At 41.1% G+C, this 17,127-nt stretch overlaps 1 pseudogene; it reads left to right on the forward strand.

The window, feature by feature from the left end:
- Nucleotides 1-14,169: 14,169 nt before the first annotated feature.
- LOC114883966 lies at nucleotides 14,170-15,390 on the forward strand (annotated as a pseudogene).
- Nucleotides 15,391-17,127: the final 1,737 nt, after the last annotated feature.

A 17,127-nucleotide genomic window follows, 5' to 3' on the forward strand; every position in this document is an offset into this window, starting at 1 on the left:
GACTGTGTTACTTAATCCTTAAAGATTTTCACGCACAATTGCTACTAGAGTTAGTAGAAATCATAACACATTAGAGAGCATCTGTGAAAGTCAAGGACTTCATTTGCTCATAATCCAAAAAACCAACAAACAAAAACCAAACCAGGGCTTCCCTGGTGGCGCAGTGGTTGAGAGTCCGCCTGCCGATACAGGGAACGCGGGTTCGTGCCCTGGTCCGGGAGGATCCCACATGCCGTGGAGTGGCTGGGCCCGTGGGCCGTGGCCGCTGAGCCTGCGCGTCCGGGGCCTGTGCTCTGCAATGGGAGAGGCCACAGCAGTGAGAGGCCCGCATACCGCAAAAAAACAAACAAACAAAAAAAAACCACAAAAAACCCAAACCAAACCAAGACAGAACATGGAGACACGTAATTAGAAGTGTTCAAAATACAAAAAAAGTAAAATGTTTAGAATCTAGTTCTTTAAAAGTAGACTAAATGTTCAGGTGAAATAAGGAGCAAAGAGCTACTTTGGATGCTGAAGAAAGATTTTCAGTTAAGTTTTATGTCTGCTGTAAAAACATAACAGACACACACACACATGAATCTTCCACACTCTTTGGGGCTATAAAGCCACGCTTTCTAATTAGATCTATAAAACTTGGCTTGCTCAGAATCAATTCTGGCTCTGAAGCAACTGATCTGTAGCAGCTGGGAGTTTCTAGCACCCTGTGCTGTTATTAGAACTACTGCTCAGAACCAGGCCCCACGGCATGTTCTCCATCTTTCTTGCTTGGAGGGTTCTAGGTTGGATTCTTGGACAACTGTTTTTTCAGGGAAATACAGGGTGTTCAGAGGGATTCAAATTCAGTATTTATTTAGCACTTGTTTGATGAGTGTTTTAGGGGAGGTAACTCATTTAATGCTCACAAAAGTCATTGGCGTTAGGTACTCTCAGAATCTCCATTTGATAGATCAGGAAACCAGAGCAGCTTTTGCAAGGTTATATAGCTTGTTAGTAATGAAAATGAGATCTGAGCTCAGGCAGTTTGTAACAAGCCCATCTATATAATTACTGCCTCCTACCTAAGTAGGGGTTGCTGCCTCATACCCTCCTTCTCTGCCTTAAAGGAGAAAAACATTCCTGTGCAGGCATACCTTGTTTTATTAGACTTTGCTTTATTGTGTTTCACAGGTACTGCATTTTTTTTTTTTTACAAATTGAAGGTTTGTGGCAACCTTGAATTGAGCAAGTCTGTCAGTGTCATTTTTCCAACATTTGTTCAATTCATGTCTCTGTTTCGCATTTTGGTAACTCTCTCAATATGTCAAACTTTTCCTTTATTATTATATTTGCTATGGTGATATGTGATCAGTGACCTTTGATGTCGCTATTGAAAAAGATTAGAACTAGCTGAAGGCTCAGACGATGGTTAGCAGTTTTTAACAATAGAGTATTTTTGTTTTGTTTTTATGATACGCGGGCTTCTCACTGTTGTGGCCTCTCCTGTTGCGGAGCACAGGCTCCGGATGCGCAGGCTCAGCGGCCATGGCTCACGGGCCCAGCCGCTCCGCGGCATGTGGGATCTTCCCGGACCGGGGCACGAACCCATGTCCCCTGCATCGGCAGGCGGACTCTCAACCACTGCGCCACCAGGGAAGCCCAATAAAGTATTTTTAAATTAAGCTATGTATATATATTTTAGACATAATACTAATGCATACTTAATTGACTACATTATAGTGTAAACATAACTTTTATATGCATTGGGAAACCAAAAAATTCAGGCGACTCGCTTTTTTGGGTTATTTGCTTGAACCTGCAGTATCTCAGAGCTATACCTGTACTGCATCAGCCCCTGGAAAAGGTGTTTTTTTCATTTTATAGACATGGAAAATGATTATAAATGTGAAATGAGGGTGACATTCTACAATGTATATACTATGGTGTCATTCTAATCTCTTTCCCTTATCTCCCCAAACAAATGGTAAACATTTAGGGAAGGAAATAGTAATTTTAAGACATTTATATTTTCTTTAACATCAAGCTTAATGTCTTGAATATAGTGGGTGCTCAATGAGTATTTGCTGATTTGATTTGCAGATGGGGGTGATTTTTTTTTCCCTCAGGAACTATTTTTAGTTTTTTATACCCAGTTTATCTGCACTGGTACATTGGCAGGTATATTTTTCTCAGGTTGAACTTTTTAATATGTGTTTCCACTCTCTAAATTTTGCCTTTCCATTCTAGGAATATATATTTTCAAATGGCAGGTGTGTGTGGGAATTTCTACTCTTTGCAAACTTGAAGATGAGGGAAAGTGAATGAATGAGGTATAATGTATAGAAAAAAAGATTGGATTTATATTTTGGTGAGTGAGAAAAACTAAAGCTGGGATTTGTGTTGATAGATGTGGATAAGATGATGTTGACTAGCTACCAAAATTCTTTGTTTTTTGAGCAGAGAGATGCATGAAAGCTGTTTCAATTCCTTTTATTTGGATGAGATGGAGATTTGATGGGCCTGTGTGGGGAGTTTATATAATCCTGCCTATAGGATGAAGCCAGCATATGGCCAGCTCCTCCTCCACAGTCCAGGGAGGCTCCCTCTCCCTATTATGGGAAGGACCTGATTGTTTTTTTCAAAGCAAGGGAGATAGTCGGTTATATTCCCAAATGCTGGCTGTGCATTGTGGGCTGCTTAGAAACTATTGCTAAGGTGTTTCCCAACCTTTCGATTCCCTGCTGCCGCATGGGTTCCTGTGGGACATCCCAGAGCAACAGAAGGACGGGCTGATGGGCGGGCATCTAGATTGCAACTCAGCCTCACCACCTGGCTCCATAACTGCTCCATCTGTCAGTTGTTCCGGGTGGCTGCAGAGTCCAGCAGTTCAAAGCTCTACTCAGGGCTGCTTCTGAGCATTTCTTTATTCCCCAAGGACCTGATATTCTGGCCAGGGAGAGGCGACTGGAGCCAAGTTCTCCTCAGCCCAGCAGCCGAGGGTGTATGGGGTTGGCAGCCACAAGGCCCCATGCTGTTCTGCTCCTTAGGAATTTGCATAAGAATTGTTGTGCTTATTTCTGTTCATTTTACCATCTTCTTTTTTCGTGATTCATCTGTGTCAAGTTTGGAATGAATTACAAATTTACAATCCAATAAGGATTGTAAATTTATTTCAGTAATGGCACAGATAAGAAAGCGGAGTGTTTACCTAGTAAATCTGACACGAAGAAAACATTATCAGTGTGGAAGGATGATTAGCATAGCACCTACAGGGAGGTCCCTTTCTAGAGGACTGGGAAACAAAATTGACACTTAGGTTGATGTGTGTGTTGTCCATTTCCAAATCCATCTTGAACAGTCAAGTTTTAAGGCTTTGGATGACCAATCCGTGTTGTAGCTGCACAGCTCAGGCAGAGGAACAAATGATGTTCCTGTGTTGATTTCCTATTTGTACATAACAAACTACCACTAACTTGGCTGCTTAACCCGCGCACATTTATGATCTCACAGTCTCTGTGGTTTAGGAATCCAGGCTTGGCTTAACTGGATTTTCAGCTCAGGGTCTCACCTGGCTGCAATCCAAGTGTGAGTTAGACTGTGTTTTCATCTGAAGGCTCAACTGGTGAGGCATCTACTTCTGAGCTCACTCATGTTGTTGCAGAATTTATTTCTTTGTAATTGTAAGACTTAGGGCCACAATTTCTTGCTGACTGGCAGTCAGAGGCTTCTAAAGGGCCCAGCCTGGCCCTTAAATATCTCCACCATAAATATCACTCCGTCTTTCTACATCCTATTCCTGAATAGAGAGGACTGCAAGAACCCAGAAGAGGGCAGAGCCACAAAAGATGGAAAGAGATCCCTGCATGTAACAGAGCACGACCCTGTCCACCTGTATGGGACAGAGACTTGTTCAAAATATGAACTATTATGGTGTTAAGTAAATTATTAAAACAAACAAACAAAATTCTGTCATTGTGCCTTAATACAAGTTGCTTTTTACATGTTCAAATTCAAAGATCTCTGGGAAGGCCCTCACCTCAAAACACCTGGGTAGAAATGCCTAAAATTCCATTATTAAGCATTCATTTCTTAAGTGTGATCATTATCTTGTTCATAGCATCTTTCAAAACAAAAATACTCTGTGAAGGAGAAATGCATACATCTTTAAATATCAGTGTACCTGACAAGAGAAATGATAGTAACCCCCGAGAGAAAAGAAGGATGAAAGAGAGGCAGAAGAGGGCCAGATAGTAATTTATTTTACAAACGTTTGTTGAGTATCTCCTAGGTGGCAGGCACTATGCTAGGCTTGGAATATAAAGAATACTGTGCCTCAGTCTCCAGGGGGTTAACCTTTTAATATTTCAGAAGTGAAGCAGCACCTTACATTAAATGTGTACATCTAAGTAGTCATGATTCTTTATCCCCCACAAAGCTGTTGTTAAATAAATGTGTCTTTCTATTCACACCATCCATCTCAAAATCAAGGAAATATGCCATGTCCTGAGGCTTTTCATACAGTGTTTCAGTTAATCCTCTTGATGACACTGTGATAAGATATTATTAAGCCCATTAACTCTTACTCATCCTTCAACATCCAGTTAATTTTCCGGAAAATTGATCTCACCTCCCACATTAAATTACTTTCCCTTATTAATGACTCTTACAGTGGCATGCATCTTATCTCCCCAGGACCTCAAAAAGTTGCAGTTATATTTGTGGGATTATTAAATTTACTTTTACCTTCCTTACCGTACTGCAAAATGCATGAGGAAAGGGACCGTGGCTACTTTTGCACTCTTTTAAAATCTATTACATACAGAACATCATTGGCTTATAGTCCATGTTTGTCAAATGGATGAAGAAATATGTAATCGACTTATTAGCTTTCTAATATTGTGGAAAAAAGGTTATCTCTCAGTGACACCTGAGTTGTTTCCATGGAGTAACTGCTACTTGACTGCGTTTTCTTGTCCTATAGACCACTGACCATCGACTCAAATCATGGTCTGACCACCCAGACATCATGGAGAAACCCGGGAGAGGAGCTCACACTTCACTTCAGCTACTCATTCCTTTAATCACCATTATATCTCTTGTAGATAAGTCAGGTTTTAAAGAAGGTCTGGAGAGTGAGAGGGTATTTTCATAACAGCAGCAACACAAACAAATTAGAATCAACTAACAGCTCAGGTCTTAAAAGTCTTTCCATCACTGTTCCTTAATTTTTCAGTGGCCACATTTTCCCTAAGTGCTTACCACTTGAAAATCACGCTGTCTCTTCCCACCCACTTCCTCCCTTCTTGGTCATTGCTCTGGCATATCAATGTACCTTTTTCTTTCTCTCTTTATTCCATTATATTTCCAGTTCTCAAGGCCTCTGGGCCTTACCTTCTACTTCCTTAGGGAGCTTATTTCCTAAGAAAACTCTATTGTCCACCCAAGGGTGGCTCTGGTGCTGATAATATTTTGATTTCTTCCTCACATGCATACGTTATCTCTTTCTACTTCAACAGAGAGCCATCAAGACACTCATGAGGTGCACCTCCAATGCCCGTGTTCTCCTCACATGATCCATGACTATTCGTGCAGAATCACTTGAGAGCTTTATAAGTACAGATTTCTGGTCCCCAATGCATTACTACTGAATCCAAGTCTCGGAGAATGATCCTAGACTCTCCATTTTCAACAAGTCCCCTAATGACTATTACATACACTGAAGTTTGATTTAAAAAAACAAACTGGCTTCGGAGAGTCCTATCTTGCTGTCACTCCACTACTCACTCCACTGAATTCTGAAGTCAGCCCCATCATTGTATTTACCTTCTTTGTTTCATTTTTATCTTTCAAGCACCCCCAAAATAACATCTTATTATATTGCCCTCTCTATACCACTTCTAAAAGTTTAACTTCTATTCAACTGGCTCCTTTCTATAAATAAGTGAACAAACATAAATCTCTCTCAAGAACCGAAACAACCTTCCTGACCTCTGCCAACCACCATCAGCCTTATTTCTCTCCTTCTACTCAAAGAAAAATTTCTCAGGGGAATTGCCTACATTCACCATCTTTTTTTCCCTGCACATCCCATTCCCTCCTCAGCCCACAGTTTTCCAAACTGTTATGAAAAAAAAAGCAAAACCTCTAAGCCAGATAAATAGCATTTTTCAGTTCACGTTTTAATTGATACTTTAACTTCTTCTTTGCATCTGTGGCAACCATTCTTGCCTACTTCTACTTGTATTCATTTGGTTCTATTGTCACTATCTTCTTTATGGTTCCTCTTCCCTTAAGGGGGACTAAATATTTGGACTAATTAAGGCTCAGTCCTAGACCTCTTTCCATTTCCACCCTAAGGTTGGTTTCCCCAGGATTAGCATGTGCTGTATTTGCTAAGGAGTGTTCTTGGGATCAACACCTGTGGACAGGAGAAGGACATCATGTTTAGTTGAGGGAAAAGTAGATCTGTGATGAAAGCTGAGACAGGTTGGGACCCGAGACCCTTTGCTGCAGTGTGGCAATGCTAGCACCTGGACAAACTTCTTCTTGAGCAACAAAATACAAAGAAACTACATGGAACTGAAAAGAACTGCATTCATGCGCAGTTGGGTTGCAGTTCTGAGGCAAATATACAGATTGCCAACAAACACATGAAAGAATGCTTAACATCATTAATCTTGGTTTTAGGTTTTTCTCCTTCATCAATTTAAATATGTCCTGCCACTCCCTTCTGGATTGCAGAGTTTCTGCTGCAAGATCAGCTGTTAACCTTATGGGGATTCCCTTGTGTGTTATTTGTTGTTTTTCCCTTGCTGCTTTTAATATTTTTTCTTTGTATTTAATTTTTGATAGTTTGATTAATATGTGTCTTGGCATGTTTCTCCTTGGATTTATCCTGTATGGGACTCTCTGTGCTTCCTGGACTTGATTAACTATTTCCTTTCCCATATTAGGGAAGTTTTCAACTATAATCTCTTCAAATATTTTCTCAGTCCCTTTCTCTTTCTCTTCTTCTTCTGGAACCCCTATAATTCGAATGTTGGTGCATTTAATGTTGTCCCAGAGGTCTCTGAGACTGTCCTCAATTCTTTTCATTATTTTTTCTTTATTCTGCTCTGCAGTATTTTTTCCACTATTTTATCTTCCAGGTCACTTATCTGTTCCTCTGCCTCAGTTATTCTGTTATTGATTCCTTCTAGAGAATTTTTAATTTCATTTATTGTGTTGTTCATCATTGTTTGTTTGCTCTTTAGTTCTTCTAGGTCCTTGTTAAACGTTTCTTTTATTTTCTCCATTCTATTTTGAAGATTTTGGATCATCTTTACTGTCATTATTCCGAATTCTTTTTCAGGTAGACTGCCTATTTCTTCTTCTGTTAGGTCTGGTGGGTTTTTGACTTTTTCCTTCATCTGCTGTGTGTTTCTCTGTCTTCTCATTTTGCTTATCTTACTGTGTTTGGGGTCTCCTTTTCACAGGCTGCAGGTTCGTAGGTCTCATTGTTTTTGGTGTCTGTCCCCAGTGGCTAAGGTTGGTTCAGTGGGTTGTGTAGACTTCCTGGTGGAGGCGACTAGTACCTGTGTTCCGGTGGATGAGGCTGGATCTTGTCTTTCTGGTGGGCAGGTCCACGTCTGGTGGTGTGTTTTGGGGTTTCTGTGGCCTTACTGTGATTTTAGGCAGCCTGTTTGCTAATGGATGGGGCTGTGTTCCTGTCTTGCTAGTTGTTTGGCATAGGATGTCCAGCACTGTAGCTTGCTGGTCGTTGAGTGAAGCTGGGTGCTGGTGTTGAGATGGAGATCTCTGGGAGATTTTCGCTGTTTGATATTACGTGGAGCTGGGAGGTGTCTTGTGGACCAGTGTCCTGAAGTTGGCTCTGCCACCTGAGAGGCACAGTCCTTACTCCTGGCTGGAGCACCAAGAGCCTGTCCTCCACACGGCTCAGAATAAAAGGGATAAAAAAAGAAAGAAGAAGATAAAATAAAATAAAATAAAATAAAACGAAGCTATTAAAATAAAAAATAATTATTAAAAAAATTTTTTAAGTAATAAAAATGAAAAAAATAAAAAAAAGAAAGAGAGAAGAGAGCAACCAAACCAAAAAACAAATCCACCAATGATAACAAGTGCTAAAACCTATGCTAAAAAAAGCAAAAAACAAACAAACAAAAAAACGGACAGACAGAGCCCTAGGACAAATGCTAAAAGCAAAGCTATACAGACAAAATCACACACAGAAGCATACACATACACACTCAGAAAATGAGAAGAAGGGAAAAAATATATATATATTGTTGCTCCCAAAGTCCACCTCCTGAATTTGGGATGATTCGTTGTCTATTCATGTATTCCACAGATGCAGGGTACAGCAAGTTGATTGTGGAGGTTTAATTCAGTGCTCCTGAGGCTGCTGGGAGAGATTTCCCTTTCTCTTCTTTGTTCGCACAGCTACTGGGGTTCAGCTTTGGATTTGGACCCACCTCTGCGTGTAGGTTGCCTGAGGGCATCTGTTCTTCACTCAGACAGGACAGGGTTAAAGGAGCAGCTGATTCGGGGTCTCTGGCTCACTCAAGCCGCGGGGAGGGAAGGGTACGGAATGTGGGGTGAGCCTGCGGCGGCAGAGGCCGGCATGACGTTGCACCAGCCTGAGGCGTGCCGTGCGTTCTCCCGGGGAAGTTGTCCCTGGATCCCGGGACCCTGGCAGTGGCGGGCTGCACAGGCTCCCGGGAGGTGCGGCGTGGATAGTGACCTGTGCTCGCACACAGGCTTCTTGGTGGCGGCAGCAGCAGCCTTAGAGTCTCATGCCCGTCTCTGGGGTCCGCGCTTTTAGCCGCAGCTCACGCCCGTCTCTGGAGCTCCTTTAAGCAGCGCTCTTAATCCCCTCTCCTCGCGCACCAGGAAACAAAGAGGGAAGAAAAAGTCTCTTGTCTCTTCGGCAGCTCCAGACCTTTTCCCGGACTCCCTCGCAGCCAGCCGTGGCGCACTAGCCTCTGCAGGCTGTGTTCACGCCGCCAACCCCAGTCCTCTCCCTGCGCTCCGACCAATGCCCGAGCCTCAACTCCAGGCCCCGCCCGCCCCGGCGGGTGAGCAGACAAGCCTCTCGGGCTGGTGAGTGCCGGTCAGCACAGATCCTCTGTGTGGGAATCTCTCCGCTTTGCTCTCCGCACCCCTGTTGCTATGCTCTCCTCCGTGGCTGCGAAGCTTTCCCCCTCCGCCACCCACAGTCTCCGCCCACGAAAGGGCTTCCTAGTGTGTGGAAACCTTTTCTCCTTCACGGCTCCCTCCCACTGGTGCAGGTCCCGTCCCTACTCTTTCGTCTCTGTTTATTCTTTTTTCTTTTTCCCTACCCAGCTACGTGGGGAGTTTCTTGCCTTTTGGGAGGTCTGAGGTCTTCTGCCAGCGTTCAGTTGGTTTTCTGTAGGAGTTGTTCCACATGTAGATGTATTTCTGATGTATTTGTGGGGAGGAAGGTGATCTCCATGTCTTACTCTTCCGCCATCTTGTAGCTCTTCCCCCAACTGCCAATTTTGAAGAGCCTGGAGCAGAACGGCGGGTCGGGAGCAAAAGCAGGGTACTGCACACAACACCACCAGAGGGGTGAGCAAACACCTAAGCCACCCCTCTAGCCCCACCCCTGGACACACCCCTACCCTCACCCCATATAAGGAACAAGCTCAACTTCCTCACGGAGCAAGTGAGCAGGGGAACCTGTTACTTGTTCTCCTTCTTCTTACTGCAGCAGGGCCCCCAGTAAAGCCTTTTCTGAACTTCTTTTTTGGCCTCTAGTCAATTTCTATTGATTGGGGAAGGCCAAGAACCCTGCTCGGTATCATAGTCACAGGCTCAGTCAACAATATGGGGGACTCTCTAGCTGATTCAGTTTGTTATAAAGCAGAAACTAACACACCATTGTAATGCAATTATACTCCAATAAAGGTGTTCAAAAAAACAAACAAACAAAACAAACAAACAAAAACAATTTGGGGGACTGTGAAACTGGAATGGCTCTTCAGTTTTTCTGGGTTGGGCCATGATTCTCTGGGCTTTATAGTCCTTCCGATATTTTTCGGCCAACCTGGAAATAGGTATGACATGATCTTTGCAGATAAAATAACTCCTGAAGCAGCTGACAGGCTCTCAGCCAATGGTACTCTTAGCAGTAGGGGCAAAGAGTAGTTCACTAAAAGGGGATCTGGGTGGCTTACTGTAGTGTCCTCCAGATACTTTGTTTTGTGTCCATTGGCAAACTCATCTACAATTGCCATTTTGTTAACCTCTTTTCTGAGCTCTAGCTCCGCATACTCAGCTGTCTACCCAGCATCTACAATTCAATGCATCAAGGGCATCCTCAACTCAGCACAGCCAAACTGGACTCACAGCCTTCACTCATTCTTCTCCCCAAACACCATAACCCTGTTTTTTCTTTTTTTTCCTTCTTAGTAAGTGACACCATCACCTGGTTAATCCCAGAAATCATCATTCTCTCTTCCTTGATCTCTTTAAAATTCTCGTGTGTAATAACAACTCACATCTTGTTGATTTTATCTCCTGACATCTTTTGAATCCATCTGCTGCTTTCTCTTTTCACTGTTAAGTCTTGAGTTCATGTTCCCATTACTTCATGTCAAGGCTACTGCAGTAACATTGTAACTAGTCTCTTTCCATCATTTTTGCATCTTTTTAATCTCTCTCTCATACTGAAATCATGATAATCTTTTTATAACTTAGATTAATCAAATCACTATCCTGCTTAAAACGCTGAAATAACTTTCCTGTTATTTTAAGGTAAGGACTAATATCTTTAACATAAACTGCCAGGTTCCTGCCTATTTCACCAGCATAACCTCATGGTCCAGTGTCAGCGATACTGGCCTTCTTCATATTGTTTAAATGTGCCATGCTCCTTCTAACCTAGGCCCTCGATACGGTATTCCCTTTACCTGAACAACTCTCTCACCCCATCTCCCTACCATTACCTTTGTCTATGTATGTAATTCCTACTCAAGCCTTAGATTTCATGTCAGTGGTTATTTCACTGAGATTTCCCTGAGTTCCCTAAACTGGACTGGGTTTCCTGTTTTAATGTCTCATTTTTCCTTCTCCTTATACACTATAAGGAGTGTATAAGATACACTCCTTATACACTTATACACTTTTCCTTCTCCTTATAACAATTGTAACTGCTTCCAAATATACATTTATTTGTATGATAATTAATGCATTTTTTACATTAGAGTATAATTTCCACAAAAGCAAGGACCCTGTTTTTGCTTATAATTGTATCTTCAGTTCCTGGTATATGGAAGGAAAACAGCTCAACTCCCCATATCAAAAGATAAACCAAACAATTTCTGGGATAAGTATTCTTCATGGATGGTTTTTCTATAATCTTCTAGTAGGTGGAGGATGCTAATGGTTCTCAAGATACTTATAAACCCATCACTAGATTACATGGCTGCATGGGGGCAGAATGTAGGTAAAGGAATACCATAGAGAAAGTAGAAAATGCAAAGGATCTTATAGAAGTTAGGCATTAAACCCAGAGTGTGGGTGTGAGAGGAGAAGGAAATTACCTGTAATGCCTAAGAATCTAACGTTCTCAGATAAACATTAAGACTGTGTAAAGTATCAGACTATGACTTTTTTAAGCTAAAAATGATTCACTCAGGGAAAGTACCCTTTTAAAAATCTGCCATGATTCTAATTTCAGTGTCTTTAATCATTCCTAAATACCTTGAGAAAGGTAGAAATATTGTGTCATTTCAATATATTAAAGATGGATATAATCAAATCTAGTAAAAACAAGAGGTTGACCGAAGTCAGTAAAAGCTAGCATAAGAGAACAAACTGTTACAGAACTGCTCTCCTGTTGTGAACATCTGTAAATTAGAGTTACTATAAAAGCATCTGCTTTTATACATAAGATAACAGACAGGACAGGATTACAATCTCTGAGAAAAGGGAAAGGAGGGAAACAAATGAGATGAACCCTACCATTACAAGGAAAAAATACGTAAAAAAATTTTTGAAGATATTTCTGGACTGCAGGCCAGGGCGATGAACCTCTGATAGACTCTAGCAATCTCCTGTAACAATAGAAATGACAGAGAGCAAAGTTCAGGGAGGACAGAGTCTGGAATTTCTGAGGAAAAGACCCAAGATGAGGAAGAAATACATAGAAAGAACTCCAGAAATGTGGATAATTGTTTTCATGCATCTTTGGATGAGAACTCTGCACACGTGTAGGGTAAAACCTGAAAGAGCTAGACAAGAACAACTTGTGAAGAAAGAGCAATTACTGGAAATCTTTAAGGTGAACAATGCCCAGAGCTTGTATAGGTATAGGGAACACTCTGGTTGTTCCAACTAAAGTGGGAAGACCTCATTAAATACATAGGGCATTGGGCAGAGACCATAGAACACATTAAAATGGTTACTTTAACCTCAGGAGTATTCTAGACCCACTCTGAATAGGTTTAAAAATAAACCTTGGAAGGATAAACCTAATCTCCAAATAATCTAACTACCTTCTAGGTGAATACAATAAAATCTAGCATTTAATAACATAAAGTTCATAGCATTCAGTATCCAATAAAAATTTTTGCTGGTCATGTGAAGAGGAAAATATGACCTGTAACCCAGAGAAAAATAAGTAAAGAGAAACATGCCAAGAATTGATGGAGATGATGGAATAAGAAGACAAGGACATTAACAAAAAACCTGTCATTAATATACCCTATATGTTCAAGGATCTAAAGGAAGATGCCATAAATATGTATGATGAAAATTTTAAGGCAGCTACAAACGCAGATACTAAAACTCACAAGTGAGTGAGTAAAGAACTCAATATAAAAATTTTATTCTATATATGATATAAACTATTGGAAAATAAAAATACCGTTAATAGCATACAAGTCATGAACTAGTTATAGATAAATTCAATAAAATTTGTACAAGACTTGATAATGAAAATTTCAAAATATTGCCAAGAGAAATTTTAAAAAGATGTAAATAAATGGAGAGAGAAACCATGTTTGTGAACTGGGAGACTCAATATTATTAAGATTGTGGTTCTCCCCAGATTGATCTGTAATTTTAATGTAATCCCAATCAAAACCTCTGCAGTCTTCTTAAATTTATTATTTATTTATTTTTATAGAAATTGGGAAGCTGAAAGCTGAATATAAAACCTAGATGAATATTCAAAGGAGCTAGAATAGCCAGTACAATTCTGAAAAAGAACAACATTGGAGGATTTCACTAATTAATTTCGAGACTTAGTATAAATCTAAAGAAATTTTGATACTGGTATTGGCATAAGGATTGACATATAGATCAATAAAGACACATAAGAGAGAACCTAGAAACAAATCCTCAAAATATGGCCGATAGCCTTTTGACAAAAGAGCCAAGGTAATTTAGTGGGGAAAGTAGAGTTTTTTCAAAAAATGATGATGAACCAAAATGAACCTTGACCATTTCCTCATGCCACATAAAACTACTTAAAATGGATTATAAGCCTAAATATTATAATTTATCATAAAAACTAAAACTATAGTTTTTTTCCAGAAGAAATAAGAGAAAATCTTTACAACATTGGGACGGGCAAATATTTAGGTAGAACAAAATAGGTCTAAACCAGGAAAGGGAATTAATAAATTTGACATCACAAAAACTATAAACTTCTCTTACAAAGACACAGTTAAATGATAAAACAAATCACAGACTTGGAGAAACTATTTTAATAATACATAGTATCTAGCAAAGGACTTGTATCCAGAAGATATATAGAACTCTTCATTCTGAAAGATAAGACAATAAACTCAATAAAAATGGGAAAAAGATTCACAGAATTTATAAAAGAAGATATATGAATAGGTAATCCACTCATAGCTATATGCTCAATACCACCAATCAGTAGGAAATGCAAATTAAATCCATATTGAAATAATACTACATGCCCATTTAGTTTCTGATGAGAAGTCCATGGCCTTTTGAATTTGTGTTCCCATGTACATAATATATCCCTTTCTCCAGCTTTTTAAAGAATTCATTATTTCTTTGTTTTTCAGCATTTTGACTATGCTCTGCTTATGCGTGTTTCCTCTGCATTTATTCAGTTTGGGGTGTACAGCATAATCCAGTGAAACCATCTCAGTCAGTGCTTCTTTTCTTATTTTGAAAGATTATTAATTTGTTACCAAAGACCATCCAATCAGAGCCAAAACCATTGCCGAAGGTGTGGGCATCCTCTCAGAAGACAAGGAAACCACAGAAGACATTTCTGCCTACCTCATCATCCCAGTGAGCCAGGTGAACCCAAGAAATGCCAATGCCTGCATGGTACATGGAAGTGATCTGAAGGACTTGACTTTCCAGCAGCTGGATGACATTTTGAAGTACCATACTGAGATTGTGTTTCCCAGGTCCTCTCCTCAACAGAAGCTGATTGTTCAGGAAGACTGCCAGAAAGAGGGCACTATCATGGCTGTAACTGGTGATGGTGTCAATGACTCAGCTTTGAAGAAGGTGGACACTGGGGTTACTGTGGGAATTGCAGGCTCAGAAGTGTCTATGTAAGCTACTGACATGATTCTCCTTGGATGAGAATTTTGCCTCAATTGTGACTGGAGTAGAAGAAGGTCGTCTAATCTTTGATAACTTGAAGAAATCTGTTGCCTACACTATAACCAGAACATTCCAGATATGTATTATCTGGAACACCCCCTTCCTGATATTCATTATAACAAACATTCCACTACCCCTGAGGACCATCACCATCCTCTGCATTAACTAGGGCATGGACATGGTTCCAGCCACCTCTCTGGCTTATGAGCTAGCTCAGAGTGACATCGTGAAGAGACAGCTCGAAAACCCCAAAATGGACAAACATGTGAATAAGCAGTTGACCAGCATGGCCTATGGACAGATTGGTATGATCCAGGCCCTGGGGGGCTTCTTCACTTACTTTGTGATCCTAGGCTGAGAAGAGCTTCCTCCCAATTCACCTGCTGGGTCTGAGGGGACTGAGATGACCACTGGATCAATGATGTTGAGGACAGCTGCGGAACGCAGTGGACCTACAAGCAGAGGAAAATCTTGGCTTTTACCTGCCACACAGCCTTCTTTGTCAGTATCTTGGTGGCACAATGGGCCAACTTGGTCATCTGCAAGACCAGGAGGAATTCAGTCTTCCAGCAGGGGATTTGGCCTCTTTGGAGAGATGGCCCTTGCTGCTTTCCTTTTCTACTGCCCTGGAGTGGGTGTTGCCTTGAGGATGTATCCTCTCAAACCTACGTTGTGGCTCAGTGTCTTCTCCTACTCTCTCCTCATCTTCCTATATGACAAAGTCGGAAATGTCATCATCGGGTGATGCTGATGCCCTGGTGGCTGGTGGAGAAGGAAACCTACTACTAGACCCCATGTTGCACACTGTGGAGCACCATGTCACACAGTCTGCTCCCATTATCCACCCCCCTTTTTGTGTACTTTATTCTTGGAGTTCGTAATTCTATAGTGGTAGGAAAGCACTGAAACATGTGGAGGAAGCAAGATGTTCTGAAATGAAGCATGTAGCTATATGGGGCGGGTGTGTGGGTGGAGGTGGGGAAAGGGTTCCCAGAGAAGCATCCGTCTATGGAAACCACAGCAGGGAAGGTTATTCTGTGCCTTTTTGTTTTTGTAGAGAGGAAAACTAGGATCTCCTTGCCTGATGCACAGCAAAGCCAATTTGCTGACAGTGGGTTGTGGTGAAGGAAAGTATAACATTTATTGCAGGGTTGCCAAGCAAGGAGAACAGTCAGCTAGTGCCAAAAGACCCAAACTCCCTGCGGCTTTCAGGGAAGGGTTTTAAAAGGCAACATTGTGGTGAGGGTTCCAAGGTGTGTGATCGGAGGGTGGACTTTCCTCTAATTAGTTGGTGGTGAAGCGACAGCGCGATGTTTCAAGAATCTTAATCATTAGTCTTCTGGTTCCAACCAGTCTAAGGTCTACATGCTTGTGGTCAGCCTGTAGTCACCATCCTCCACTTGGGTGGGGGGTCTTATTTTCTGCAGAGCAACCTAAAGATATGTGTCAGATTGTTATGTATATTCCTTGAGGAGGAACTAGGACTCTGTTTTGTCACTGAACTATTGCTTAAGCTAGCGTTACTTTTCTTGCGTGACTGCTTTTCCTTTGTTCCTGCATTCCCTGATTTCCCTAATTAGTAACTGCTTGAGCTTGCTCTTTGGAACTCAAGGAAAACCTAGAAGCATAAAGCCTTTTTCTACAAACGAGAAATGGGGAATGCAAAAAGGCTTTTGTACCCACTGGGCCCCATAGAGTCTTGCTCGGTTTCAATTATTGATTCAATTTCTTTAGCGTGTCTTATACTTTTTTTCTTGGAAGCCAGACATTGGGTATTGGGAACTGAGATAAATAATCCTTTAGTCTGAGGTTTTGTGTTAATCTGCCTAGGAGTTGGGCTGTGTTTAAAGTTTGCTGTAGGTATAGGTGCTAGAGGTTCCGAGTTCTTCCAAGTCTTTTGTTTCTTATTTTCCCTTGTTTTTCTTTGTGTATCCTGAAGCACTCTTCTTTAAATAGAGTATGTGCTTTGCAGCTTTTCCAGCTGTCATCTACTATTATTATATTGGGTTCCCATTAATGTGGTGGTAAGTTGTGGGGCAGGGGAACCATTCTACAATTTTATGATTGAATCTCAGTCTTCTAGTGGGCCCTGAGGGGAATTGAGGATAGAAAAAAGAGGTGAGGCATTCTGGACTTTGGAAAAGTGGCCCCCTAGATAGTTAAAATGCATATTTCAAGAAGAATTTCCATGACCCCAGATTCTTGCATCTTCCCATACACAGAAAAGCACTAAAATAATTAACTTGAGGTATCTGTTCTTTGTGATTGGCAATAATCTTTTACCGAGATGTATGCTTGACTACATGTATTTCCAAGCCAAAAAATTCATATATCAATATATACTGGCTCTTCCCTTACCACCCCTACCTCTTTGGAGCAGTTCCTCAGAGCTACTGAGTGGCCATCTCCTGGTCTATAGTCCTCTATAAGACCCTGAATAAAACTTAAACTCACAACTCCCATGTTGTACATTTTTCTTTAAGTTGACAGATCTCTGGTCTCTGGTGGGTCCAGTGATTTCCAGTT

Source organism: Monodon monoceros, unplaced genomic scaffold (assembly GCF_005190385.1).
Source record: "Monodon monoceros isolate NGI ecotype Baffin Bay Population unplaced genomic scaffold, NGI_Narwhal_1 Super_Scaffold_5, whole genome shotgun sequence".
NCBI classification, from domain to species: domain Eukaryota; kingdom Metazoa; phylum Chordata; class Mammalia; order Artiodactyla; family Monodontidae; genus Monodon; species Monodon monoceros.